Here is a 14,559-nt window from a genome sequence, read left to right as displayed (position 1 = left end):
TTGAGTTCCCTTGACATAAAGGATGGACCCCGATCTGAGTGAATATAAGCCGGCATGCCACAGAGAGAAAATACCTGCTCAAGGCAGCAGATTACTGTGGACGCCAGCATATTGGAGCAGGGGAAGGCAAACGGAAAACGTGAATATTCGTCGATCATGGTGAGCAAATATGTGTTCCGAGTTGAAGAGGGCACTGGGCCCTTAAAATCGATGCTAAGTCGTTGCATCGGTTGGGTTGCATGTATGAGTATACCATCTGAGGGGCGGAAGAACTGAGGTTTTAATTCCGCACAAAGCCGGCATTCTGAGCATATTTTCTTTACATCTCCAGTGGAAAAAGGGAGATTCCATGATCGTACGAAATGTAGCATGCACGTAACGCCAGGATGACACAAACCATTGTGGACATCCATGAGAGTGGAGGATGACATAATGGAGCAGAATGCCCGTGTGAGGGTGTCCGGGGCCACATTCTCCTTGCCAGGCCGATAGAGAATGGTATAACCAAAAGAGGCCAGTTCCATCCTCCAAAGTTGTATTTTATTATTCTTAATTTTGGTTCGTTTTCGATTATCGAGCATGAAGGTGACTGATCGTTGGTCCGTGATCAATGTAAAGTGCTGGCGAGCTAGAAAATGGTTCCACTTCCGTACTGCCTCTATGATGGCTGTGGCTTCTTTCTCAACTGGAGGATAATGTAGCTCGGCACCTTGTAAGGTCCTGGACATAAATGCTACAGGACGACCTTCCTGATTCAGAGTAGCCGAGATCGCCACCTCCGAGGCATCACATTCAACCACGAAAGGGAGATTCTCATCAATGGAGTGAAGAGCCGCTTTCTCCAACTGTTTTTTGAGAAGGTTAAAGGCTGCAACAGCCGCTGTTCCCAGTGGAAATGATCTAGCATGCAGCAAGGGTTGGATTTTGTCCGAAAAATGAGGAATCCATTTAGCGTAGTATTCAAACAGACCGAGAGCCCGACGTAAAGAAGTCGGATTCTTAGGTGACGGGAGCTCTTGGAGCGGGCGAAGTCTTTCTGGGTCTGGCTTAATGATACCATTGCCTACGCAGTAGCCAAGGATGTTGATGGTCGGTTGCGACTCAACAGATTTGGATTCATTCAGGGTCAAATTACGGCGATGGAGGGCATCCCGAAATTTTTGGAGGTTGGAGTCGTGTTCCTGTTGATCGTGACCTGCAATGGTAATGTTATCAAGATAGGGAAAAGTGTCCCTTAGGTTTTCCTGCTTAACCAGGCCATCCATTGCCCGTTGAAAGACAGCCACTCCATTAGTAACCCCGAATGGGAGGCGACAAAATTGGTACAGCCGTCCATTAGCCTCAAAGGCTGTGTACTGCTTATCTGAGACCTTCAAGGGTAACTGATGATAGGCACTTTTTAAATCGTAAGTTGAGAACACTTTGTATTCGGCCAGTTTATTAACCATATCATCAATGCGTGGCAATGGGTAGGCGTCCAAGTCGGTATATTGATTGATGGTTTGCGAATAATCGATGCATAGTCGCTGTTTGTGAGGTTTTAGAGGGTTCTTGACAATGACGACTTGAGCCCGCCAGGGCGACGAACATGGTTCAATGATATCCTCTGCTAGAAGTCGAGAGATTTCAGCCGCAATAAAAGATTGGTCTTCCTGATTAAAGCGCCGCGATTTTTTTATTATCGGTTGGCATGGAGGCGGGATACTGGCAAATAATGAGGGTTCATCAAGTGAAGCTGCTGATAATGCACAAAATGGTAATTTAGACGGTATATTAGAAATAGTAAGTCCGGGTTTGGATCCACCAAACTCAATGGTGAGTTTCTTATGCTGTTTTTGGAAGTCCAGCCCTAAGAGGAGATCACTACATAAGTCTTTGAGCACCGAAAGTCGGGTGGAGGGGTACATACGTCCATGAAGTGTCATATCAACAACACAAAAGCCGGAGATTCTGGTATTAAGTGATGACTGGGCCATCGCAATTGCCTGGTCCGATGGGAAGACATGTAGTTTCAATTTCGCAACAATCTGTTCCTTAATGAAACTATCAGTACTTCCTGAGTCAATTAAGGCATCTAAGGTATGCCCTTTAATTGAAATTTTTGTGGCTGCATGAGACAGGTTCTGTGGGCAAGCAGCTGTAATTGGTGTCGTTGCACAGAGAGTAGCTAAAACTCTCGGTGTGCTTCTTCGGGAGAGAGCTCGAGAGGAAGCTTGATAGGTCCTAGCTGGAGCATCTTGATAGGCCCTAATTGGGGCAGTTCGGTAGGCCTTAGCTGGATTGGCCCTCGTAGAGGCCCTTGACAGGCAAACTTTAGCAACGTGTCCTTTTTTCCCGCAATAACTGCAGATTGCATTGCGAGCAGGGCAGGTTTTCCTAGGGTGAAAAGCATCTCCACAAAAGAAGCATTCCTTCCTAGATTGCCAAGAGGCTGCTAAAGTGGGGTCGTCCTCCTCTTCTTCATCAGAATTGTCAGAATTAGATTCCCCCATGATAGGGTTCACCTGAGACCGCTTGAATTGTCTGGTTGCAGCTACAGCAGCAGATCGAGATCTGGGCAGCTGATAGAGGTCTGCATTTCTCTTTGCCAAATCCAGTGAACAAGCTAGGTCAAAAGCTTTTTGTAGCTCAAGTGTTTTACTTTCTAGTAGACGCTGGCGTATAAATGGAGAGGCAATCCCGCAGATGAAAGCATCACGAATCATTTCTTGGCGGTACAGCTCAGCTGAGGCTGCCTGAAAGTTACAATCTATGCTGAGCCTGCGAAGTTCTTGCAGGAATTCGTCAATTGATTCCCCTGGCCCTTGTCGGGCTGTGGCCAGTAGATGTCTAGCATAGACCTCATTTGGGGTCTTCGCATACAGTTTCTTAAGTGCCCGAATCACCTCTTCGTAATTATCCCATTCATCAACATATTCGAACACTTTTGGGGTCACATAATTGACAAGTATCTTCAATTTAGCAGGAGCATCCGCTTTACATTCATCCAGAAAATTCTCAAAAGTACGATACCAATGCTTCCATACCCTGCCAGCTGCTGGTGTATTCGGGTCCAAGTCCAGACGAATAGGTCTAAGGATTTTCTCCATGATGGGTGGTTCCCTGGATCCTTAACTTCCGAGTTTGTCTGAAGGTCTAGTATTTGTCAGTGTAAATACTAAGTTACTTAAATTGATGTAAGAAAAAGGAGACTTACCATCAAGTAACTTTAAAGTAAGCTTTAAGTAACTTATAAACACATTATATACACAAGAGAGGTCTTTACCATGCCTCTGGTAGAAGCCTCTTACAATACTGAACAGACCAGTATTTATACCAGTCCAACAGGAAGTGACATATGACAGGAAGTGAGGTATGTACACAGTTCATAGTTCATAGTTCACAGGAAGTGATGACATAACTTCCCAGAAGTTATCATTTTTATCACACACATGCTCTATAACTTGAGAGTTTATAGCCGGACAGACAGACAGACAGACAGATGGAATGACAGACTGAAGAACTGTTTTATATATATAGATGAATTGGCCTCAACTGCCTTCTGTGGTAGAGAATTCCACAGGTTTACCACTCTCTGGGTGAAGAAATTCCTCCTCATCTCTGTCCTAAATGGCTTACCACTTATCCTTCGACTGTGACCCCTGGTTCTGGACTCCCCCGCCATCGGGAACATCCTTCCTGCATCTAGCCTGTCTAGTCCTGTTAGAATTTTATAAGTTTCAATGAGATCCCCTCTCATTCCTCTAAACTCCAGCGAGTATAAGCCCAATTGACCCAATCTCTCCTCATACGTCATTCCTGCCATCTCAGGTATCAGTCTGGTGAATCTTCGCTGCACTCCCTCCATGGCAAGAACATCCTTCCTCAGATAAGGCGACCAAAACTGCACACAATACTCAAGGTGTGGTCTCACCAAGGCCCTGTACAACTGCAGCAAGACATCCTTGTTCCTGTACTCAAACCCTCTCGCTACGAAGGCCAACATACCATTTGCCTTCTTAACCGCCTGCTGCACCTGCATGCTTACCTTCAGCGACTGGTGCACAAGGACACCCAGGTCTCGTTGCACTTCCCCTTCTCCCAATCTATTGCTGTTCAGATAATAATCTGCCTTCCTGCTTTTGCCACCAAAGTGGATAACCTCGCATTTATTCACATTATACTGCATCTGCCATGCATCTGCCCAATCACCCAACCTGTCCAAATCATACTGGAGTTTCTCGGCATCCTCCTCACAGCACACACGCCCACCCAGTTTTGTGTCGTCTGCAAACTTGGAGATATTACATCTAGTTCTCTCGTCTAGATCATTAATATATATTGTGAATAGCTGGGGTCCTAGGACCAATCCCTGCGCTACCCCATTAGTCACTGCCTGCCACTCGGAAAAAGACCCTTTTTTTTCTCTCTCCCACATGGCAGCTGTCTCTCATTCTGCCAGTACATTTCACACCTAATCTGATCCGTCTTTTGTCTCCACTAGTCCTATTACCATCTCGTCTGGTTTTGAATACCTCTTTATGTCTCTTTTCTTTTGTTCTATCGCAGCCCTGCCTTGTGATCTATTTCATTTCCTTTCCAGTTTTGAAAAAGGGTTCACCCGAAACGTCGACTCTAATTTCTCTCCACGGATGTTGCCTGGCCTGCTGAGTTTTTCCAGCATTTTCTGTTGTTATTTCGGATTTCCAGCATCTGCAGTATTTTGCTATCGTAAAAGTGGAAAACTGTCCTGTTCACAAAAAGGAGGACAAATCCAATTCGACCAATTACCGCCCATCAGTCTACTCTCAATTATCAGCAAAGTGATGGAAGGTGTCATCGATAATGCTATCAAGTGGCACTTACTCACCAATAACCTGCTCACCGATGCTCAGTTTGGGTTCCACCAGGACCACTTGGCTCCAGACCTCATTACAGCCTTGGTCCAAACATGGACAAAAGAGCTAAATTCCAGAGGTGAGGTGAAAGTGACTGTCCTTGACATCAAGGCAGCATTTGACTGAATGTGGCATCAAGGAGCCCTAGTAAAACAAAAGTCAGTGGGAATCAGGGGATAAACTCTGCACTGGCTGGAGTCCTACCTAGCACAAAGGAAGTTGGTTGTGGTTGTTGGAGGCCAATCATCACAGCCCCAGGACATCGCTGCAGGAGTTCCTCAAGGCAGTGTCCTAGACCCAATCATCTTCAGCTGCTTCATCAATGACCTTCCCTCCATCATAAGGTCAAAAATGGGGATGTTTGCTGATGACTGCACAGTGTTCAGCGCCATTTGCACCTCCTCTGATAATGAAGCAGTGCATGCCTGCATGCAACAAGACCTGGATGTCAGGCTGGGGCTGATAAGTGACAAGTAACATTCGTGCCACACAAGTGCCAGGCAATGACTATCTCCAACAAGCAAGAGTCTAACCACCGCCCCTTGGCATTCAATGGCATTAACATCAATTCCCCCACCATAAACATCATTGGGGTCACCATTGACCAGAATCTTAACTGAACTACAAGAGCAGGGGTTCAGATTTTTAACTTTATAACCTCCCACCCAACCCCAACCCACCTGTTTTTGGGGGTTAAAAGTCCCCCCACAAACACACACACAAATGCCCACGCACAGACACACGGGGGGGAATTTTAACTCCAAAACACAGGGTCAAGTGGGAAGTTAAAGTGTTAAAAATCTGAATCCCGACCCCAAACCACCTGCAACCAGCCCACTTCCGGTTTTAATGGAGGTGGGATGGTGGGTGGGCAGCCAACCTGCTCCCAGGAGGCGGGCTGGCACTTTAAATATTAGAATGAGGCTGCGCGCCTTATTTTGAAGCTCCATATTAAATTTAACTCTAGGCGGCCGGGTTTCTCGGGTACCGGAAAATAGATGGTGGATCCAGCGTTCCTGCCTCACCAAACCCCCGTGATCAGACAGCCCCCCAGTCTCTGAACTCACGCGATTCCCCCCACCACCATCTCTGAACACCCCCCTGAGGCCTCCGATCGCCCTCCTCCAAGGCCTACAATCCCCCGAAACCTCCAATCAACCCCCCCAGGCCTCTGACATTCCCCCAATTGCCAACCCCCTCATTGGGACTTCTGACCACCACCACCCCACCCCGCCAAATGACAAACCCTGGCCCCTCCACCCTCCAATGATCCCTGGCCCCTCCACCCTCCGATGATCCCTGGCCCATCCACCCTCCGACGATCCCTGGCCCCTGACCCCCTCTGACGATCCCTGGCCCTGACCCCTTCCGACGATCCCTGGCCCCTCCCCCCTCCGACAAAACTGGCCCTGACCCCCTCCGGCGATCCCTGGCCCCTGACCCCCTCCGATGATCCCTGGTGCCGACTCCCTCCGACGATCCCTGGCCCCAACCCTCTCCGACGATCCCTGGCATTGACCCCCTCCGACGATCCCTGGCGCCTGACACCTTCCGACGATCACTGGTCCCTGATCCCCTCCACAATCTCTGGCCCTTGACCCCCTCCGCGATTCCTGGCTCTTGACACCCTCCGACGATCCTTGGCCCTGACACCCTCTGAAGGTCCCTGGCCCCTGACCCCCTCCGACGATCCCTGGCCCCTGACCCCCTCCGACGATCCCTGGCCCCAGAACCCTCCGGGATCCCTGGCTCCTGACCACTTCCGACAATCCCTGGCTCCTGACCCCCTCCGCGATCCCTGGCTCCTGACCCCTTCCGACGATCACTGGCCCCTGAACCCTCCAACGATCCCGGCCCCTGACCCCCTATGACGATCCCTGGCCCCGACCCCATCTGACGATCCCTGGCCCCTGACCCCCTCCAACAATCTTGGCCCCTGACCCCATCTGACGATCCCCAGCCCCTGTCCCCTTCCGCGATCCCTGGCCTCTGACACCCACCGATGATCCTGGCCCCTGACCCCCTCTGATGATCCCTGGTCCTTGACTCCCCCTCCGTGATCCCTGGCCCCTGACCCCCTCCGCGATCCCTTGGCCCTGACCCCCTTTAACGATCCCTGGCCCCTGACCCCCTCTGACGATCCTGGCCCTTGACCCCATCTGACGATCCCTGGCCCCTGACCACCTCTGACGATCCTGGCCCCTGACCCCCTCCACGATCCCGGGCCCCTGACCCTCTCCCACATCCTGGTACAGACCCCCTCCAACGATCCTGGCCCCTGACCCCCTCTGATGATCCATGGACCCTGACCTACCCTCCGCGATCCCTGGCCTCTGACCCCTCTGATGATCCTGGCCCTTGACCCCCTCTGATGATCCATGGCCCCTGAACCCCTCCGCGATCACTGGCCTCTGACCCCCTCTGATGATCCTGGCCCCTGACCCCCTCTGACGATCCCTGGTCCCTGATTCGCCTTCCGTGATCCTTGGCCCCTGACCCTCTCCGACGATCCCTGGCTCCTGACCCCCTCTGACGATCCATGGCCCCTGACCCCCTCCGCGATCACTGGCCCCTGACCCCCTCTGACGATCCCTGGTCCCTGATTCCCCCTCCGTGATCCTTGGCCCCTGACCCTCTCCGACGATCCCTGGCTCCTGACCCCCTCTGCGATCCCTTGCCACTGACCCCCTTTAACGATCCCTGGCCCCTGACCCCCTCTGACGATCCTGGCTCCTGACCCCCTCTGACGATCCCTGGCCCCTGACCCCCTTTGCGATCTCTGGCCCTTGACCCCCTCTGCGATCCCTGGCCCCTGACCCCCTCCGACGATCCCTGGCCCCTGACCCCCTCTGATGATCCCTGGCCCCTGACCCCCTCCACGATCCCTGTCCCCTGAACCTCTCCGCGATCCCTGGGCCCTGACCCGCTCCACGATCCCTGTCCCCTGACCCCCTCAGTGATCCATGGCTCCTGACCCCCTCTGACGATCCTGGCACCTGACCCGCTCCGACTATCCTGGCCCCCAACCCCCTCCGATGATCCTGGCCCCCTCACACCCTCCGATGATCCCTGGCCCCTGACCCCATCCCTGATCCCTGGCCCCTGACCTCATCCAACGATCTTGGCCCTGACCCCCCTGACGATCCCTGGCCCCTGACCCCATCTAACGATCCCTGGCCCCTGACCCCCTCTGCGATCCCTGGCCCCTGACCCCCTCCGCAATCCGTGTCCCCTGATCCCCTCCGCGATCCCTGGTTCCTGACCCCCACCGACGGTACTGGCCCCTGACCCGCTCCGACTATCCTGGCCCCCAACACCCACTGACGATCCTGGCCCCCTCACACCCTCCGACGATCCCTGGCCTCTGACCCCTTCCCTGATCCCTGGCCCCTGACCTCATCCGACGATCTTGGCCCGACCCCCTCTGACGATCTCTGGCCCCTGACCCCCTCCAACGATCCCTGGCCCCCGACCCCCTCCAACGATGCTGGGCCCCTCCACCCTCCGATGATCCTGGCCCCTGATTGCATCTGAGAATCCCTGACCCCTGAACCCCCTCCGCAATCCTCGGCCCCTGACCCTGTCCGACGATCCTGGCCCCTGACGCCCTCTGACGATCCCTGACCCCTGACGCGATTCCTGGCCCTTGACCCCCTTTGACGATCCTGGCCTTGAACCACTCTGCGATCCCTGGCCTCTGATCCCCCCTGCGATCCCTGGCCCCTGACCCTCTCCAACGATCCTGGCCCTGACCCCCTCCGACAACCCTGGCCCCTGACCCCCTATGACGATACCTGGCCTCTGACCCCCTCCACGATCCATGGCCGCTGACCCCCCCTGCGATGCCTGGCCCTTGACACCCTCCGCGATCACTTGCGTCTGATCCCCTCCATGATCCCTTCCCCCTGACCCCCTCCGATGATCCATGCCCCTGACCCCCTCCGATGATCCTGGCCCCTGACCCCCTCCACCCTCCAATGATCCCTGGTCGCTCCACTGTCCAATGATCCCTGGCACCTCCACCCGCCGGCGATCCCTGGCCCCTCCACCCTCTGATGATCCCTGTCCCCTCCACGCTCCGATGATCCCTGGCCCCTCCACACTCGGATGATGCCTGGCCCCTCCACCCTCTGATGATCCCTGGCCCTGAACCCCTCTGACGATCCTGGCCTCTGACCCCCTCCGACTATCACTGACCCCCGGCCCCCTCAGAAGATCCCTAGCCCCTGACCCCCTCAGACGATCCCTAGCCCCTGACCCCCTCAGATGATCCCTGGCCCCTCACCCCCACTGACGATCCTGGCCCCTGACCCCCTCCGCAATCCCTGGCCCCTGACCCTCTCCGACATCTTGTCACTGACCCCCTCCGACGATCCTGGCCCCTGACCCCCTCCGCGATTCCTCTCCCCTGACCCCCTCCACGAACCCTGGCTCCTGACTCCCTCTGACGATCCTGGCCCCTGACCCCCTCTGATGATCCCTGGCCACTGACGCCCTCCGCAATCCCTGTCCCCTGACCCCCTCAGTGATCATTGGCTCCTGACCCCCTCTGATAATCCTGGCCCCGACCCCCCCAGACGATCCCTGGCCCCTGAACCCCTCCGTGATCACTGGCACCTGACCTCCTCCGATGATCTTGGCCCCCGACCCCCTCTGACGATCTCTGGCCCCCGACGCTCTCCAACGATCCCTGGCTCCCTCTGCCCTCCAACGATGCTGGGCCCCTCCCCCCTCCGATAATCCTGGCCCCTGACCCCATCTGACGAACCCTGGCCCCTGAATCCCCTTTGCAATCCCTGGCCCCTGACCCCGTCCGACGATCCTGGCCCCTGACCCCCTCTGATGATCACTGTCCCCTGACCCTCTCTGCGATCCCTGGCCCTTGAACCCCTCTGACGAACCTGGCCCTGAGCCACCCCGACAATCCTGGCCCCTGACCCACTCCAACAATCCTGGCCCCTGACCCCCTATGATGATCGCTGGCACCAGACCCCCCCATGATCCCTGGCCCCTGACCCCCTCCACGATCCCTTGCATTTGACCCCCTCTGCGATTCCTTGCCCCTGACCCCCTCCGACACTCCTGACCCCCGACCCCCTCTGACGATCCCTGGCCCCTCCACACTCTGATGATCCCTGGCCCCTCCACACTCCGATGATCCCTGGCCCCTCCACACTCTGATGATCCCTGGCCCCTCCACCCTCCGAAGTTCCCTGGCCCCTCCACCCTCCGATGATCCCTGGCCCCTCCACCCTCCAACGATCCCTGGCCAGTCCACCCTCCGATGATCCCTGGCCCCTCCACCCTCCGATGATCCAATGCCCCTCCACCCTCCGACGATCCCTGGTACTCCACCCTCCGGGGCAGCACGGTGGCATAGTGGTTAGCACTGTTGCCTCACAGCACCAGGGACCCGTGTTCAAATCCGGCCTCGGGTGACTGTCTGTGTGGAGTTTGCACATTCTCCCCGTGTTTGCGTGGGTTTCCTCTGGGTGCTCCGGTTTCCTCCCACAGTCCAAAGATGTGCGGGTTAGGTTGATTGGCCATGATTAAAAAAAATTGGCCCTTAGTGTTAGGGGGCGTTAAATACGTGGGGTTACGGGGTTATGGGGATAGGACTTGTGTGGGATGGCTGTCGGTGTAGGGACTGGGTGCTAGTGTTTGGATGATCAGCCATGATCTCGTTGAATGGCGGAGCAGGCTCGAAGGGCCGAATGGCCTACTCCTGCTCCTATCTTCTATGTTTCTATGTTTCTATGTAATTCCTGGCCCCTTCACCCTCCGATGACCTCTGGTCCCTCCACCCTCTGAAAATCCCTGGCCCCTCCACCCTCCGATGCTCCCTGGCACCGACCCCCTCCGACGATCCTGGCCCTTGACACCATCCGACGACCCCTGGCCCCTGACCCCCTCCATGATCCCTGGCTCTTGACCCCCTCCGACGATCCCTGGTCCTGACACCCTCCGACGATCCCTGGCCCTGACACCCTCTGATGATCCCAGGCCCCTGACCCCCTCTGACGATCCCTGGCCCCTGAGCCCCTCCGATGATCCGGGCCCCTGACCCCCTCCTCCCTCCAATGATCCCTGGTCCCTCCACCATCCAATGATCCCTGGCCCCTCCACCCGCCGACGATCCCTGGCCCCTCGACCCTCTGATGATCCCTGTCCCCTCCACGCTCCGATGATCCCTGGCCCCTCCACACTCGGATGATGCCTGGCCCCTCCACCCTCCAATGATCCCTGGCCCCTGACCCCCTCTGACGATCCCTGGCCCCGACCCCCTCCTACGATCCCTGACACCGATCCACTCCGACGATCCCTGTCACCGAGCCCTTCCGACGATCCTGGCCCCGACCCCATCTGACGATCCCTGGCCCCGACCCCATCTGACGATCCCTGGCCCCTGACCCCCTCTGACAACCCCTGGCTCCTGACACCATCCGACGATCCCTGGCCCCCGAACACCTACGCGATCCCTGACACTGACGCCCTCCGATGATCCTGTCCCCTGAACCGCTCCGACGAACCGTGGCCCCGAACCCCTCCGACGATCCTGGCCCCTGACCCCCTCCAACGATCCCTGGCCCCTGACCCCCTCCGATGATCCTGGACCCTTACCCCCTCCGACGATCCCTGGCCCCTGACCCCCTCCAACGATCCCTGGCCCCTGACCCCCTCCAACGATCCCTGGCCCCTGAACCCTCCGACGATCCTGGCTCCTGACCCCCTCCGACGATCCTGGCCCCTGACCCCCTCCAACGATTCCTGGCCCCTGACCCCCTCCGACGATCCCTGGCCCCTGATCCCCCTCCGATGATCCTGGCCCCAACCCCCTCCGACGATCCTGGCCCCTGACCCCATCTGACGATCCCCGGCCCCTGACCCCTCTGACGATCCCTGGTCCCTTAGTCCCCCTCTGTGATCCCTGGCCCCTGACCCCCACCACGATCCCTTGCCGCTGACCCCATCCAACGATCCTGGCCCCCGACCCCCTCCGACGGTCCCTGGCCTCTGACCCTCTCCGACGATCCCTGACCCCGAGCCCCTCCAATGATGCGGCCCCGACACCCTCTGACGATCCCTGTCCCAGACCACACTCTGATGATCCAGGCCCTGACCCCCTCCGACGAACCCTGGCCCTGACCCCCTCCAATGATCCCTGGCCCCGAGCCCCTCCAACGATCCCTGGCCCCTGAAGCCTTCCGCGATCCCTGGCCCTGACACCCCTCTGTGAACCCTGGCCCCTGAACCCCACCGACGATCCCTGGCACCTGAACCCCTCCGCAATCCCTGTCCCTGACACCCCTCCACGAACGTTGGCCCCTGACCCCCTCCGAAGGTCCCTGTCCCCTGACCCCCTCCACAATCCCTGGCCCCCGACAACCTCCGCTGATCCCTGACCCTGACCCCCTCCGACGATCCTGGCCCCTGCCCCCCTCCGACAATCCTGGCCCCTGACGCCCTCCGACGATCCTGGCCCCTGACCCCCTCCGACTATCCCTGGCTCCTGAACCCCTCTGCGATCCCTGGCCCTGACACCCCTCCGTGATCCCTGTCCCCGACCCCCTCCGTCGATCCCAGACACCGAGCCCTTCCAACGATCCCTGACACAGAGCCCGTCCAACGATCCTGGCCCTGACACCCTCTGATGATCCCTGGCCCCTGACCCCCTCCGCGATACCTGGCTCCTGACTCCCTCCGACGATCGCTGGCCCCTGACCCGTTCCGCGATCCCTGGCCCCCGACCCCCTCCGACAATCTCTGACCCTGACCCCCTCCGCGATCCCTGGCCCCTGACTCCCTCCGATGATCCCTGACCCTGACCCTCTCCTATGATCCCTGGCCCCTGACCCCCTCCGATGATCCCTGGCCCCCGAAAGCCTCCGACGATCTTGGCCCCGACCCCCTCCGACGGTCCTGGCCCCCGACCTCTTCCAACAATCTTGGCCCCAACCCTATCTGACGATCCTCGCCCCCTGACCCCTCTGATGATCCCTGGTCCCTGACTCCCCCTCCGTGATCCCTGGCCCCTGACCCCCACTGCGATCCCTTGCCGCTGACCCCATCCAATGATCCTGGCCCCCGACCCCCTCCGATGATCCCTGGCCCCTGACCCCCTCTGACGATCCCTGGCCCCTGACCCCCTCTGACGGTCCTGGCCCCCGACCCCCTCTGACGATCTTAGCCCCTCCCCCCACCAACGATCCTGGACCCCTCCCCCCTCCAACGATCTTGGCCCCTGACGCTCTCTGCGATCCCTGGCCCCTGACCCTCTCTGACGATCCTGGCCCTGACCCCCTCTGACGATCCTGGCCTCTGACACCCTCTGACGATCCCCGGCCCCTGACCCCCATTCAACGATCCTGGCCCCTGACCCCCTCCACAATCCCTGGCCCTTGAACCCCTCCGACGATTCTGACCCTGACTCCCTCCGCAATCCCTGGCCCCTGACCCTCTCCACGATCCCTGGCCCTTGACCCACTCTGACGATCCTGACCGTGATTCCCTCCGCGATCCCTGGCCCCTGACCCCTTCCACGATCCCTGGCCCCTGACCCTCTCTGACGATCCTGGCCCTGACGCCCTCTGACGATCCTGGCCTCTGACACCCTCTGACGATCCCCGGCCCCTGACCCCCATTCAACGATCCTGGCCCCTGACACCCTCCACGATCCCTGGCCCTTGAACCCCTCCGACGATTCTGACCCTGATTCCCTCCGCGATCCCTGGCCCCTGACCCCTTCCACGATCCCTGGCCCCTGACCCTCTCTGACGATCCTGGCACTGACCCCCTCCGACGATCACTGGCCCCGACCCCCTCCTACGATCCCTGACACCGAGCCACTCCGACGATCCCTGTCACCGAGCCCTTCCGACGATCCTGGCCCCGACCCCCTCTGACGATCCCTGGCCCCTGACCCCCTCCGAGGATACCTGGCCCCTGACCCCCTCTGACGATCCCTGGCTCCTGACCCCCTCCGACGATCCCTGGCCCCTGAACACCTCCGCAATCCCTGACCCTGACCCCCTCCGACGATCCTGGCCCCTGAACCCCTCCGACGATCTGTGGCCCCTCCCCCTCCGATGATCCTGGACCCTGACCCCCTCCAACGATCCCTGGCCCCTGACCCCCTCCGATGATCCTGGCCCCTGAACCCCTCCGACGATCCCTGGCCCCTGACCCCCTCCAACGATCTCTGGCCCCTGACTCCCTCCAACGATCCCTGGCCCCTGAACACTCCGACAATCCCTGGCCCCTGATCCCCCTCCGACCATCCTGGCCCCGACCACCTCCGACGATCCTGGCCCCTGACCCCATCTGACGATCCCCGGCCCCTGACACCTCTGACGATCCCTGGTCCCTTACTCCCCCTCCGTGATCCCTGGCCCCTGACCCCCACCACGATCCCTTGCCGCTGACCCCATTCAATGAACCTGGCCCCCGACCACCTCCGACGGTCCCTGGCCTCTGACCCTCTCCGACGATCCCTGACCCCGAGCCCCTCCAATGATCCGGCCCCGACACCCTCTGACGATCCCTGTCCCAGACCCCCCTCCGATGAACCCTGGCCCCGACCCCCTCCAACGATCCCTGGCCCCAAGCCCCTCCAACGATCCCTGGCCCCTGAACCCTCCGATGATCCTGGCCCCTGACCCCCTCCGACGATCCCTGGCCCCTG

Source organism: Somniosus microcephalus, chromosome 9 (genome assembly GCF_052327205.1).
Source record: "Somniosus microcephalus isolate GS21.2 chromosome 9, FLI_Smic_1.0, whole genome shotgun sequence".
Taxonomy (NCBI): Eukaryota; Metazoa; Chordata; class Chondrichthyes; order Squaliformes; family Somniosidae; genus Somniosus; species Somniosus microcephalus.
This window is presented reverse-complemented; position numbering follows the sequence as displayed.